Source organism: Marmota flaviventris, chromosome 4 (genome assembly GCF_047511675.1).
Source record: "Marmota flaviventris isolate mMarFla1 chromosome 4, mMarFla1.hap1, whole genome shotgun sequence".
Taxonomy (NCBI): domain Eukaryota; kingdom Metazoa; phylum Chordata; class Mammalia; order Rodentia; family Sciuridae; genus Marmota; species Marmota flaviventris.
The window spans coordinates 55169590-55184877 of record NC_092501.1 but is presented as its reverse complement, the minus strand read 5'-3'; the positions used below and the strand labels follow the sequence as shown (position 1 = coordinate 55184877).

The following is a 15288-nucleotide window of genomic DNA, read 5'->3' as shown; positions in this document are numbered from 1 at the left end:
CTCGGCACCACCAAGAAAAGAATTAAAAATTTTTAAATAAACCCTCCCCTTATTGCCTGGAATTATATAGAGCGATGAAACAACCCTGAACTCTACTCCATATTCCTTGAATAGGGTTTATCTTAAACACCAGACCTCTTATTTCATTAAATTAATTGAGAGCACAAGATTGATCCTGATGAAACTTTAGCTCATCACATAAGGAAACGCCAAATCATGCAGCTTTGAGTGAAAGTTTAGTTGTAGTTCATAAAAACATGCACAAAGTACATGGAAAAAAACGACGAGGGGGTAGGAAGCATCGACCGTCCTAGGACTACAACTCCCACAAGGCACAGCGGGAACGGCGCCGAAGGAGCGACGGGGGAACGTGCCATTGCTTAGGTCTCCCGGGCGCCACCCCTCGGCAAGTTCTGTATTTACTTGAAATTCGTAATCTGGAGATGGTAAGAGAAAGATACCTGAAACATCTCAAACGAAAGAGAGAAAGGCTGGGAGCTAAGAGGCTGCAAGGCCCAGAATCTCTGAGCGAGGACCGAATATTAGCCAACCCCTAGGGGGCCTTGCGCCGCCCCCAGAGTCCGTTCACCCTGACAGCGCCCTCTGCGGGCCCCGTGTTTCTCTCCAGCCTGGGTCTCTGTAGTGCAGAATGGCACTGGCGCCTTCCCTTTGCCGTTCTGACACATTCTAGTTTCCAAGGCGCAAACCCAAATTCCAGAGACGGTACCTGCAACCATTCGCCCTGGTTTCCCACAACACAGCGCCCCCACCCCCTCACAGCCTGGAATACTGGAGACCCCTGGGCGCTCGGTACCAGGGCTGGATGCGACTTAGCGCCCAGCCCTCAGCCTGCTCTTCAGAGTCTACTGCTCCATTCGAGCTCAAGGTCCATTGGAAAGAAAACAGCCTTTCCAGGACCTTACATGCCCTAGGCTTCTGTCCCTCCATTTTGTAAAACAGGGAATAAGATCCTCGCTGTCTTACGAAGCAAAAAAAGCGTCCTGATCCAAGAATAGAATGTGTTGAAAAGTTCTGTTAAGTCAAACATAAAAAAGGATTTATAAGTGGTCTTCAAAGATTGTTGGACTATTTGGAAGTTGTAATCAGGTGTGATGACAAATGCTATTAATCCCATTGTTAAGACTAATAATAGTGCACAGGATGTTAATAATAGGGTTTTTTGTGGAGTTGGGGAGACGGGGTGTCTGGGAACTTTGTGCTTTCCACTCCATTATGCTGTGAACCTAAACTGCTCTAAAAAATAAGAGGGTTTTTTTTTTGAGGGGGGGGGGGGTTTCTAACCCTCAGGCATGCTAGGCACCGTTCTGTACCACTGAGCTACACCCCCAGCCCCAGTTGTATTCATTTTTAAACAGTAACAATAGGAAGTATAATAATCACCTGTCAAAAGACAAAGTTACAACAAATTTAGCTTAATGGTCTTAATTGACTTATCCGCAATTCTAGAATCAAGCAACAACTCAGTTCAGATGAGCTGAGCAGGATGGCTTTATGGGCAGAAAAAGGCTGAGAAAAGCAGAAAGTGAACAAAAAGCTCATTGGTGGTTTCGAAGCTGCTTTCTTTGTAAAGGTTAAAGCAGAGGGAACTTATTTCCTAATTATGCTAGCTAACCCGGGTCTATTTGGAGATTTGGCTATGTTCTGTCCCTGTCTCCTGGCTTTCTCTCCCCTGATGTCTTGGAAGGTGATAGAATGGAGATCCACCTCACACTTTGCGTATAAACCTTGCTGCCTGTCCACCGGTTGCTTATTTTGAAACTGGCAATTCCGCCCTTTTCTTCCTTTCCCTCTCCCCCTTCCTAAAAGCAAGGGAAACAAGACTAGCATTTTTGCCCCGTCCCAGGCTAAACTAAGGCATGCTCCACTGCCTGAAGGAATATCACTGCCCACAAGAATAAAGAAACTCCAAACCTGGGAACTGGAGCAATGACTCTCTCCAGGATACCCCCTGGAAACTTATCAATTATATCTACTGATAATATTCATATCCCAGCTCTTATATTCTTTTTTTTATTTGGTTTTGGTTTTGTTTTGGTACCAGGAATTGAACCCAGGGAAGCTTTACCCCTGAGCTACATCCCCAAACCTTTTTTTTTTTTTAGTTGTAGATGACACAATACCTTTATTTTATTTTATTTTATTTAGTGTAGTGCCGGGGATCAAACCCAGTGCCTCACACGTGCTAGGCAAGCACTTTACCACTGAGCCACAACCCAGCCCTCCCCAGACCTTTTTATTCTTTTCTTTGAGACAGTCTCACTAACATTGCTGACACTAACCTCAAACTTGGCAATCCTCCTGCTTCAGCCTCCCAAGTCATGTTCCTCTTTTTAAAGCCCGGTGTTCCCCCTGGCAGGAAAAATTACAGCCTCTGGGGTAGGAATCCCCTGTGTTTCTCCTTTGTTAGCAAATCGGTGAAACTTTTTTTCTTTTTATCGAAACAGAAACAAGCACTGAGTTTCCAGAATCAATCAGATAAAAAGACTTAGTTTTAGCTTGGTGATCTTGAAGTTCAGCATGAGTAATCCCATTTTGGTTTCATCTGTTAAGCCTTGAGCAGAAAATCAGACCAAATTAATGGCCTCCTATAAATTTTAAAACACTCCAATTATATGCCAGTGGTAAAGACAGAGTTTAAACCCTGCCATGTGTGACTTCAAAGTCCGTGGTGAAGAAAGTATATAAAACACTATAGCACCCTATGTGCATATGTGTAACTCTACATCATGGACTACCTGACAAATGAGAAGTTATATTCCATTTATGTATGATGTGTCACAAAGCTGTCATGTATAACTAATTGGAACAAATTTTAAAAAATTAAAAAAAAAAAAAAACACTACATCGTATTATCTGGCAAATTTTGGCATGGTACAAAATGCACTAGAAAAGGTGTCTGGAGACCTGATTTCCAGTATCAGATCTCCACTGACTCCTTGCTGCGCCATGTCTTCTTGATTTGTGAAGGATATTGGGTCAAAAGAGTAATTCTCAAACTTTAAAGTGCCCCTAAATCACCTAGAGATCTGGTTAAGATGCAGCTTTTAGCTGGGAATGTAGCTCAGTGGTAGAGTGCTTGCATAGTGTGTTCAAGGCCCTGGTTTGATCCCCAGCACTTAAGAAAAAAGATGCAAATTTTGCTTCACGATGTCTGGGTAATGTCTGTGATTTCTAACAAGCACCCAAGTGAAGTTCATGCTTATCTAGGGACCACACTTGGAATAGCAAGGGGCAGAGTGAGTGACGTCTGAGATCTTTTCAGCCTCTAACACAGGTGCAATCATTATTTACTTCTAACCTTAGTACCTTTACTCTCAGATATTAAAAGATTTGTCAAAAAAGAGATGAGGGGGCCTGGGATTGTGGCTCAGTGGTAGAGCACTTGTCTCCCATGTGTGAAACCCTGGGTTCAATCCTCAGTACCAAATGAAATAAATAAATAAAGGTATTGTGTCCATCTACAACTAAAAACTATTTTTTTTTTAAAAAAGGTGAGGGACTAAAGATTCCTATTTGAAGCCAAAAAATTTAAACTATTATTATGATAACTATTATTATGATAATAATATCTCTGGAAGGGCTGGGAGTGTAACTTCATGGTAAAGTGCTTATCTAGTATGCATATAGCCCGGGGTTTGATCCCCAGCACTGCCCAAAATAAATAATAAAAATAATAATATCTCTGGAAGAATATACAAGAAGCCCGTAAGAGTAGTTATTTTTATGGGGGTGGGGACTAGATGGGCTGAGTACAGAAATTGGAGATAAACTATACTGGATGCTTTTTTATTCTTTATGAATTTTTACTATGTGTTTCCAATTTTAAAAAATTTGTTTTTGGGGAGATAGAGGGAAATCAAGCCCATGGCATCCTAAACATGCATTTTACTACCACCACCCCCTTAATTTGTTATTGTATATAGAAAAGTGGTTAATACACCATCTGTTAGTAAAGGAACAATTCACAAAATTATTACTTTGGGTCTTCTATTTAACAGATTTATTTAAAAGAGTTAGAATGAAATTCTTTGAGAATATCTAGGAAACAATCACTTAAATATCCCCCTATTTTTTTTTCTTCTCAACTAGAATTGTGGTGGAGTATATTAGTAGTCAGGTAGTAACCAGATAATGAAGATAGATAGTTACAGGTAAATAATTACTTAAAGGCATGAGCCTGGATACGATTACTCACGAGATAACAGTTAAGATCTGTGATTCCCTGATCCTATGAGTCCTGATTCCAAGAACCTAGACCAGTGGTCCTCTGACTGTACTTTACAATCACTTAGTACTTTGCATGATTAAAATAAGGACATGGTTTTATGAACCATATAGTGTATTCCCATACAAATAGATGGGTTTTTTCACAATGCTTAAAGAGGGAAAATAAGAACAAATGTCACAAGGAATACACTCAATAGATGAGGTAAATTAACGTAGAATGATAAGTTTCAATTTCACCCAATTATTAAAGTCTAGTTGCTCAAGTAGAATGGAAGTAGTTCTCTGTGGATTTAAAATTTAATCAAAGTTTGAGGCTTACCGTCCTACAAGAGGGTCTCAAGAGAAATGAATTGACCAGTGCAGCAGAGACCTACAAGGTCCCTTCATTCTAGAAAGGACGCTAGTATTGCAGAGCAAGGCATCAGAATGGCCTCGAAGGCTGATAGAAAGTAACCTTGCCACAGCCTAAGTTTTCAGTGTCTGTCAAAATCCTCGGTTTATATGTATTCTAAAGTCTAATAGTTGAGACCAATCACTCACATATGTGGAGTGGCAAAACATCCTCATGGGGAGGGAAAGTAAATTCCATATTGTTCTTATCCCAGCAAAATGTATGTCACTTGCATAGCAAATTTTGTAAGTATCTATTGGGTTTATTTCTTTCCTTTTTGCAGTGTTGGGGATTAAGCCCAGGGCCTTCTGCATACTAGGCAAGCACTCTACCCCTGAGCTGCATATCCAGCACTATGTAAGTATTTGGAATTATTCCTTGGAACCACCAGATGACCCAGCTTTACCAGTCCTTGGTATTTCTTCTAAAGAGTTAAGGTCATCATAGTGTAGCAATACATGCATACCCATATTTTTTGTTTGCATATCCATTTTTTTATAGCAGCCAGATTTACAATAGCCAAACTATGAAACTAGCATAGGTGTACATCAATGAATGAGTGAATAAAGAAAATATGGTATAAGGCTGGGGATGTGGCTCAAGTGGTAGCACGCTCGCCTGGCATGCATTCGGCCCGGGTTCGATCCTCAGCATCACATACAAACAAAGATGTTGTGTCCGCCGAAAACTAAAAAAAAAAAAAATTAATTCTCTCTCTCTCTCTCTAAAAAAAAAAAGAAAAGAAAATATGGTATATATTTACAACAGAGTTTTATTCCGCCATAAAGAATGAAATGATGTCATTTATGGGAAATGGATGAACTTGAGAACAAACACTGTATTAAGTGAAATAAGCCAAACTCGGAAAGTCAGGGGTTGTATGTTTTCTCTCATATGTGGAAACTAGAGAGGACAAAGGAAAAGAAAGTTGTGGGTAGGGTTGGATCTCATGAAAATAGAAGGGAGATCAGCAGAGTAGAGGAAAGGGACAGGAGTGGGGGAGGGAAAAGGGAAATCCTAAGGATGATAATGACCAAATTATATTGTTATATTAGGTTGCATGTAAGAATAGGTAACAATGAATCCCACCATTATGTACAATTATAATGCACCAGTAAAAAATATGGGGAAAAGTATCGGAATCACTCCGAAGCTGCATTAACACTTATGTGCTAAGACCTTCCTGAACACCAATTAAAAAGGAATCTCAGGGTGGGACGTGGGTATTTCTTAGAGCTCCCTAGAGTGATTCTAATGTAGAGCAAGGTGTCACCTAGACCTAGGATATTAATCTGATGGAAAATATTAATAGAATAAAAACGATGAGGGCTGGGGTTGTGGTTCAGTAGTAGAGTGCTTGCCTAGCACATGTGAGGCCCTGGGTTCAATTCTCAGCACCGCATATAAATAAATAAAATAAAGATCCATCAACAGCTAAAAAATATATATTTTTTTAAAAAACAATGACTTATAATGAATTCTTTTTATGTCCTAGGTTTCATCCTCTCTGGTAAATTTAGAGAATCCATTTAATTCAGTGATAAATTCAAAGATACTATATGATTCTGTAAAAACCCAGCTTGCCAAATAAATGTCTGGCAAAAGGGAGTGAAATATAAATATAGAGTAATATTCATGAGCACACTAGTGGCTAGGCAAAAGTTGCTTGAGAATGTGGTATATGCTGTGGGGGTATAAAAGGAATCTATTTTAGTGGTTCTTCCCATAAGGAACTTGCATTGCAATTAAAGAGACAAGACTGAACTTGTGAGCCACAGATCAATTCAAAATGTTAATTTCTTTGCACTCACATTCTGGCCCCCTTATAGACATGTGAATTTATACTTCTGATATGTATGTATGCAAATATATATTCAATAGCTATCCAAGTAGCAAAAAATATATATACTCAAGGGTAATGTACTGGTTAAATGCATATGTTCTAAAATCAGATTCGAATCCCAGATTTAACAGCTGTGGGATCCTACTTAATGATCTTGTGCCTTCTGATTGCACTTTTCCATTTATACAGGGGAAAATAATAGCCCCTTCCTCACAGGATTGATTTAAGGATTGAGCAGGATAACATGTGGTATCTAGTATGTAATAATAGCTCCATAAATATCAGCTATTGTTATCCTGGTTGACAGGTGTTAAGGGCTGAGTTAAGGAGAGAATGAAAGAGTTGATGGGGAAACCACATAGAAGAGGAGATATGACCAAGAAGGGAGGAAGAAGTAGTTTTGTCCAGGTGAAGAGAAGACAAAACAGTATAGACCTGAGAAAAGCTCAGAAGAGATGGTGACTGGGGCCAGAGTATTTAAGTCATTAGGTTTCAAGACAATCATACTGGGAAGTTTTCTTGATGTTTGAATTGTAAAAGCTAAAGACTTTGCTGGTACCTGTTTCATGATGTCTACTCTGTGTCTGTAAGGATCACTATAGTGATTTTTCAGTTTTTCTCCATCCATCATTTGGCAAGTTTAATGCACATGGTCTAAAATCAGATGATTTCAAGAATTGAAACTTCTTCTGAATATTTCAGAGTTCAATTACATATTTTGGTGGGTTTCTGGGATTGGATCCAGAACCTCAGGCAGGCTAAGCTTTAAAACTGACGGCCATCCTATCCACTTAGTTCTCATTACAAGATGCTTGTGCTTGATCAGAGTCACCAGCACTACCTCATGATCACCACTAGAGGGACTAGAACCAAAGGAATCGTCGTGCTTTTAGGTACAGTATTGTATTTACTTTTCTTGATTCCTGTTCAATACTCGCAATTTTTTTTCCTTGAACCATATTTATTATCTCATGAGTTGTGTGTGTGTTTGTATGTTGTATATGTGAAAAGTACTGGGGATCAAACCCAGAGGTTCTCTACCACTGAGTTACATCCCCAATTCTTATTTTTTTGAGACAGGATCTCACTAAATTGGTAAGGCTAGGCTCAAACTTGCACTCCTCCTGCATCAGCCTCTAAAGTCCCTGAAATTACAGGCTATTCGTAAATTTTTTAAAATATTTTTAAATCCAAACCTTACTCAAAGAAAACTCAAGGAGGGGCTGGGGATGTGGCTCAAATGGTGGCACGCTCGCCTGGCAGGTGTGCGGCCCGGGTTCGATACTCAGCACCACATACAAACAAAGCTGTTGTGTCCCCCGAGAACTAAAAAATAAATATTAAAATTCTCTCTCTCTCTCTCAAAAAAAAAAAGAAAACTAAAGGAGAGGGCTGGGGAAGAATAGTTCAGTGGATTAGACAAAGGGGAATGAAGGGAAGAGAGTGGGGTTAGGAATAGGAAAGACAATAGAGTGAATTGGACATGACTTTCCTATGTTCATATATGAATATACCACCAGTGAAACTCTACATCCATGTACAACCACACGTATGGGATCTTAATTAGAATAAGTTGACTCCAAGTCAGAATACACTCTACTGTCATGTATGTCTAAAAACAAAAGAAAAAAAAATCTAAAGTGTTCTACTGACCCTCATCTCCAATTCCTATTTATTCAGCTGCTTTTATCCTTCCCAATAGTTTCAGTGTACATACAAACATATTTATCCTTTTACTTATACTCATGATTTACCCTCCAACTACCACTCTGACTTCATCTTACCACTCTATGCAAACTACATCCCAGATCTTCAAACTCACCAAGCTTTTTCAGCCTCAGGACCTTTGCACTCACTATATTGTCTTCCTGGACCCCTCTCTTCTCCCAGAACCTCCTCACTGAGGTGTCAGTGCATGTGTCAGTTCCACAGAAATGTCTTTCGTGATTTCTGTCAAGTCACTCACCATCACTGTTTGAAATTACCTTGTTTGTTTATATTCTTGTCTGTTTATTTACTATCAAAACCTCCATGAGAATAGGAGGCTTGGCTGCTTTGTTTACTTCCATATCTTTACTGTCCCGAACATGAATTAAGAACTTAAGGGCTGGGGGTGTAGCTCAGTGGTAGAGCGCTTGCCTAGCACATGTGAGGCACTGAGTTCAATCCTCAACATCACATAAAAATAAACAACTAAAGGTATTGTGTCCATCTACAACTAAAAAAAAAAAAAAAATTTAAAGAACTCAAAAGTTTTTTTTCAATAGGAAAAATGAAAGACTGCTATAAATACTATTCTGTGACTTTTTAAATTATACATGGATAAGTATTCATATTTTGTTAATCATACTCTTACTTTATTTGACTCTTTAGGTTAAACATTTACATGACTCAAAAATAAAGTAAAGTTGGGAGCATTGGCACATGCCTGTAATCCCAGCAAGTAGGGGAGGCTGAGGCAGGAGGATTGTGAGTTCAAACTCAGCCTCAGCAACTTAGTGAGGCCCTAAGCAACTCAGAGAGACACTGTCTCTAATAAAATAAAGGGCTGAGAATGTAGCTCAGTGGTTAAGTGTCCCTGAATTCAATCCCTGGTACCAAAAATTAATTAATTAATTAATTAATAATAAAAATAAAATAATATAAAAGGACCTCAGTGAAAAAATCTCATATCCACTTTCATCTCCCATTTATCTAGTTCCCCCTCAATCAGGTAACCATTTATATTAGTTTATTATGTATCCTGTACTCAAAAACATTATCTTATTCTTATAGCAACATAGTATGTATACTGTTCCGCACCTTCATTCTTTAAATAGAATAGCTGAACAGCTTTTCAGATTTATATAAGTTTATAATTTATTTTACTCGATTCTTTACTGATGATCTGTTGGTTATTTTCAGTTTTTCTTATTGTAAACAATGTTGCAGTAATAACTTTCATGCTTGATAAATGTACAGGAGAATAAATTCCTGGCAGTAGAATGTCTAAAGTAAAAGATATGCGTAAAAGATTCTTACCACCAGTCGTGATGGTGCAGGCCTGTAATCCCACCAACTGGGAAGGCTAAGACAGGAGGATCACAAGTTCAAGGCCAGGCTCAGCAATTTAGCGAGGCCCTGAGCAAGGTAGCAAGACCTTGTCTCAAAATAAAAAATGAAAGGGCTAGAGATGTGGCTCAGTGGCTAAGCATTCCTGCATTAAATTCCCAGTATTGAAAAAAAAAAAAAAAAAGAATCTTACCAAACTTGCTTTCAAGAAGATTGTCTCAATTTATAATCACACCAATGGTATAAAAGAACATCCATTTCCCACACCCTTACCCATGAGTATTATAGATATTTTATGTTTGCCAATCTAATGGATGAAAAATATTATTTTGATTTTTTTCATTTTTCTACATATATATAAAGCTGAATGCCTTTTCACATTTTTAATTTGTTTTATTGATATATAATAATTCACATACTATTTATTTATTTATGTGTATATATATTCTATATTTTAATGTATATTTATATACAGTATATATTTTTATATTTATATGTGTACCTATGTATATGTGTGTGTATTTGTGTGTGTGTATGTGTGTGTGTGTGTGTGTGTGTACCAGGGATTGAACACAGGGTTGCTTAAGCACTGATCCACATCCCCAGCCATTTTTATATTTTTAGTTAGAGACAGGGTCTCACCAAGTGACCTAGGACCTCACTAAATTGCTGAAGCTGGCTTTGAACTTGCAATCCTCCTGCCTCGGCCTCCCTAGCCATGTGTACTACCACGCCTGGCTAAAAGTATACAACAATGCTTTTTATTCACAACCATCACCACAGTCAAATAGTTGGGGTTTTATTTATTGCTCTGTTTAATTTCACCTATAAAAAGAAGAATTCCCACCAGGCACAGTGGTGAGTGCCTATAATCCCAGCTATTTAGGAGTCTGAATCAGGAGGTCTTCAGTTTGAACTCAGCCTGGGCAACACAACAAGACCCACAAACCTCAAATCAAAAACAAACATAAAGGGGCTGGGGTTGTGGCGCAGTGGTAGAGCACTTGCCTAGCATGTGTGAGGCACTGGGTTCGATTCTCAGCACCACATATAAATAAATAAAGATCCATTGACAACTAGACAATATTAAAATAAATAAATAAATAAATAAAGAGCAACTCCTTTCAAAATTTCCTGACCACCTCCAAAGGCAGAGGCTAAACTCTTCAACTTTCTGACAACCTCTAAGACTGAAGGTATACTTTATCCAAATTTAAACAGCAAGAAAATACTTACACAACAGACACCAAAACATTTAAAAGTTTGAACATATTTAAATATTTGAACTTTATATTTAATATATTTAAATGTTAGAAAAATTGTAATTCAGGAGCCACAGTGGCGCACAGCTGTAATCCCAGCAACTTGGGAGGCTGAAGCAGGAGGTTTGGGAGTTCAAACCCAGCCTCAGCAACTTAGTGAGGCCCTGAGAAATTCAGGGAGACCCTGTCTCTAATAAAATATAAAAAAGGGCTGGGCCTACCCAGAGCCAGGACCTTACCCACCGCAATCTGCCTCATGCAGAGCCAGGAAACACTGCACCCTTGAAAGAGGAACACCGCACCTGTGCTGCAGTTCCCTATCCACCAACATGTAACTGCACCCAAACCACCTTCATCTTGGGACCCTACTACCACCACCATAACCCTTTCCACATGGTAATCTCTACTGTAGGACAAGGAACAGAGCCAGGAGGCAGCTGACCATTGCAGCACCACATGCTACAGTATGCCATCACCGAATAGGCCACCCAATGCCACCGCATAGCCCATCCTTCCAGCCCCCTCTCTGAAAGAGGTTGCCTCCATCTTGAAACACCTCCACCTCCATCTTGGGTTACCTCCACTGCCACCTCCACTGCCACATTTAGTTAGGGCAGATTCCATCTTGGGACACCAACTGAGGCCTGTAACCCAACAGCAAGGTGCCTACAGGCTTGTGCCATTGTTACCACCAACTAGGGACAACAGCCAGGACCTGGAGGGCCATCACCAAGGTCCCTGTGGGCCCAGTTGCACCAGAGATATCCCTACTAGGTGTGCTAACAGACACCCTCCTGTGGCAGAGGCAACTGGGAGCCTTGCATGGGGCTGCCTCTCTCTCTTTTTTTTCTCCTGATAACAGCTAACTTCTGTTGATTCCTCTTCCACTTGTCCTATAATCGAATACCTCTACGTTCTCACATCCTACCTCATAAACATCACACTCTACACACACACACACACACACACACACACACACACGGTCCACCAATAGAAATTGTAAACCCTTATGTGAACCTACTGGCTATATGGTAGAAGATAATCCTGCCTATCATTTCTATTTATAGCAGCAAACTGTGTCTAAATAGAAGCTAATTGATTTATGGCTGCATATTAGTTGCATTGGGTGTGGTAAACATTGATATCCCCCTTAAAGGTAAGGTATTCCTGTCCTGCAGGGACACTGCAAGATTATAGAGAAGAAACTGCAACACCTGAGATCCGCACTGCAAGAGAAGAAGACTCATAAGCAACATGAAAAAACAAGGGGGGAAGGTGCCCCAAAGAAACAAGATACTGTAACAATAGAAAATCCATTGACAGCGCAGTAGATGAAATGACAGAGAAGGGGTTCAGAATGTACATGATTAAAATGATCTGCAAATTAAAGAATCATCTAAGTGAGCAAATACAGGCAAATATTGATCACTCCAACAAAGAGTAAGACATCAAATACAGATAACAAAAGATTACTTCAAGAAAGAGCTAGAGATTTTGAGAAAAAAATGGAAATACTTGAAATGAAAGAAACAATAAACCAAATAAAAAACTCAATAGAAAGCATCACCAACAGACTAGATCACTTGGAAGACAGGACCTCAGACAATGAAGACAAAATAAACAATCGGGAAATCAAACTTGATCACACAGTGAAGATGGTAAGAAACCATGAACAGAACATCCAAGAATTATGGGATAACATCAAAAAAAAAAAAAAAAGCAAATCTAAGATGGATCCAGATAGAGGAAGGCACAGAGTTTCAAACCAAAGGAATGTACAATCTTTTCAAAGAGATAATATCAGAAAATTTCCCCAAAATGAAGAATGAATTGGAAAATCAAAACAAGAGGCTTACAGGACACCAAATGTACAAAATTATAACAGATCTACACCAAGGCACATTATAATGAAAATTACCAGCATACAGAATAAGGATAGAATTTTAAAGGCTGCAAGAGAGAAGAATCAGATTACATATAGGGGGAAATCAATTCAGATCTCAGCAGATTTTTCAGCCCAGGCAGACCCTCAAGGCCAGTAAATCCTGGAACAACATATACCAAGCTCTGAAAGAAAATGAATGCCAACCCAGAATCTTATATCTAGCAAAATTAAGCTTCAGATTTGATGATGAAATAAAAACATTCCATGATAAAAAAAATTAAAAGAATTTATAACAAGAAAGCCTGTACTATACAACATTCTTAGCAAAATATTGCATGAGGAGGAAATGAAAAACAACAATGAAAATATGCAAAGGGAAGAACTACACTAAAGGAAAGGCCAATCAATGAGAAACCAAGTGAAGTTAAAAACTAAAAATAAACCAAAATGACCAGGAATACAAAACATATTTCAATAATAACCCTGAATGGCCTACACCTATTAATTAAAAGACATAGACAGGGCTGGGGATACAGCTCAGTTGGCAGAGTGCTTGCCTCATATGCACAGGCCCTGGGTTCAATCCCCAGCAACACACACACATACACACACACACACACACACACACACACAGGACATAGACTGGCAAATTGGATTAAAAAAAAAAAAAAGACCCAACAACATGCTACCTTCAAAAGACTCATAGTAAAAGACCTCCACTGAATAAAAGTAAAAGGGTGGGAAAACAACGTACCACTCACATGGACCATGTAAACAAGCAGAGGTTTCCATCCTCATATCAAATAAAGTGATCTTCAAACCAAAGCTAGTGAAAAGGGATAAAGTAGGACGTTTCATACTGCTTAAGGGATTTATACATCAACAAGACATAACAATCATAAATATCTATGCCCCAAACAATGGTGCAGCTATGTTCATCAAACAAACTCTTCTCAAGTTCAAGAGTCAAATTGACCACAACACAGTAATCTTGGGTGACTTTAACACACCTCTCTCACCACTGGATAGATCTGCCAAACAAAAACTAAACAAAGAAACTATAGAACTCAATAAACAATCAATAATTTAGACTTTACAGACATATACAGAATATTCCATCCCTCAACAAGCAAATGCACTTTTTTCTCAGCAGCACATGGATCCTTTCCCAAAACAGACCATATGTTAGGCCACAAAGCAAGTCTTAGCAAATACAAAAAAATAGAGATAGTACTCTGCAAACTATCTGACCATAATGGGATAAAATTAGATATCAATGATGAAATTAAAAATAGAAGCTACTCCAACACCTGGAGACTAAATAATACACTACTGAATGATTCATGGATAACAGAATTCTGCAACACACTGCTAAATCAATCAGGGTCACTCCGAGTAAACTGGGCTGGCACAAAATAATCACACAAAGACAGAAAAAATATCTTTTTCTTTGGGTTCTGTGATGGCTCCTTTTACCTAGCTCCCACAAAGGGGGCAAGGCAAGCAAGAAAAAGAGAGAAAGCCACTTGAATTCTTTATTCTTTTAAAGGGGGGACACACAAACGGAGGTTCAATGGAAAGTTCTTTCCATATAAGGCAAAGGGTCAGGTTTCAGGGGGTTGAGTCTAGCTTGGTGATGTCTTGCAGTCAGCAGATTGACTAACATCTTGGAAGGCCACACCCATCTCAGGTGCTGTGTGGGGATCATAGGCAGAGTAAGCAAAAAAGGACACATATGTCACCAGCCCAAACAGAGAGGCAAGGTCAGTCTGGTCCACTCATGTGCTCATGCTGATAGCTCACACATACCCAGTCCATGGCTGGCCCACAACAACAGAAGACATCAGGGAGGAGATACAAAAACTTCTTAGAGGTAAGTGAAAATTCTGATATAATATATCAAAATCTCTGGGACACTATGAAGGCAGTGCTAAGAGAAAAGTTCATTGCATTAAGCTTATTCATTTAAAAAAAGAAAAAGTTAACAAATAAACTAGACTACCTAGCATTTTATAGCCCAAAGCCCTAGAAAAAGAACAAACCAACACCTAAAGTAGAAAGAGACCAGAAATATAAAAATCAGGGCTGAAATCAATGAAATTGAAACTAAAGAAACAATAAAAAATTGACAAAACAAAAAGCTGGTTCTTGAGAAAATAAATAAAATTGACAAAACCCTTAGCCACCCTAATGAAAATAAGGAGGAAAAAACTCAAATTACTAAAATTCGTGATGAAAAAGGAAATATCATGACAGACACTATTTAAATACAGAAGACAATTAGAAATTATTTTGAAAATTTATATTCCAGTAAAGTAGAAAATCTCAGAGACACCAACAAATTTCTAAAGGCATATGATCCCCAAATTGAACCAGGAGGACATACACAATTTAAACAGATCAAATTTAAGCAAGGAAGTAGAAGACTACATCAAAAGTCTACCTACCAAGAAGAGCCTGGGGCCAGACGGATTCACAGCTGAGTTCTACAAGACCTACAAAGAAGAATTAATACCAATACTCCTCAAATCATTCCATGAAATAGAAAAGGAGGGAACCCTTTCAAACTCATTCTATGAGGCTAGTATCATCCTGATACCAAAACCAG

The 15288-nt window shown here is 38.8% G+C and overlaps 1 protein-coding gene across 1 annotated transcript in view; it reads right to left on the bottom strand.

The window, feature by feature from the left end:
• The window catches only part of Dnajc12 (DnaJ heat shock protein family (Hsp40) member C12), a 52907-nt gene extending 52383 nt beyond the window's left edge, over positions 1–524 (bottom strand). The window contains exon 1 of the mRNA XM_027931421.2: positions 462–524. The gene's annotated coding sequence lies outside the window, so the exon portion shown is untranslated. The remainder of the gene's footprint in view (positions 1–461) is intronic.
• Positions 525–15288: the final 14764 nt, after the last annotated feature.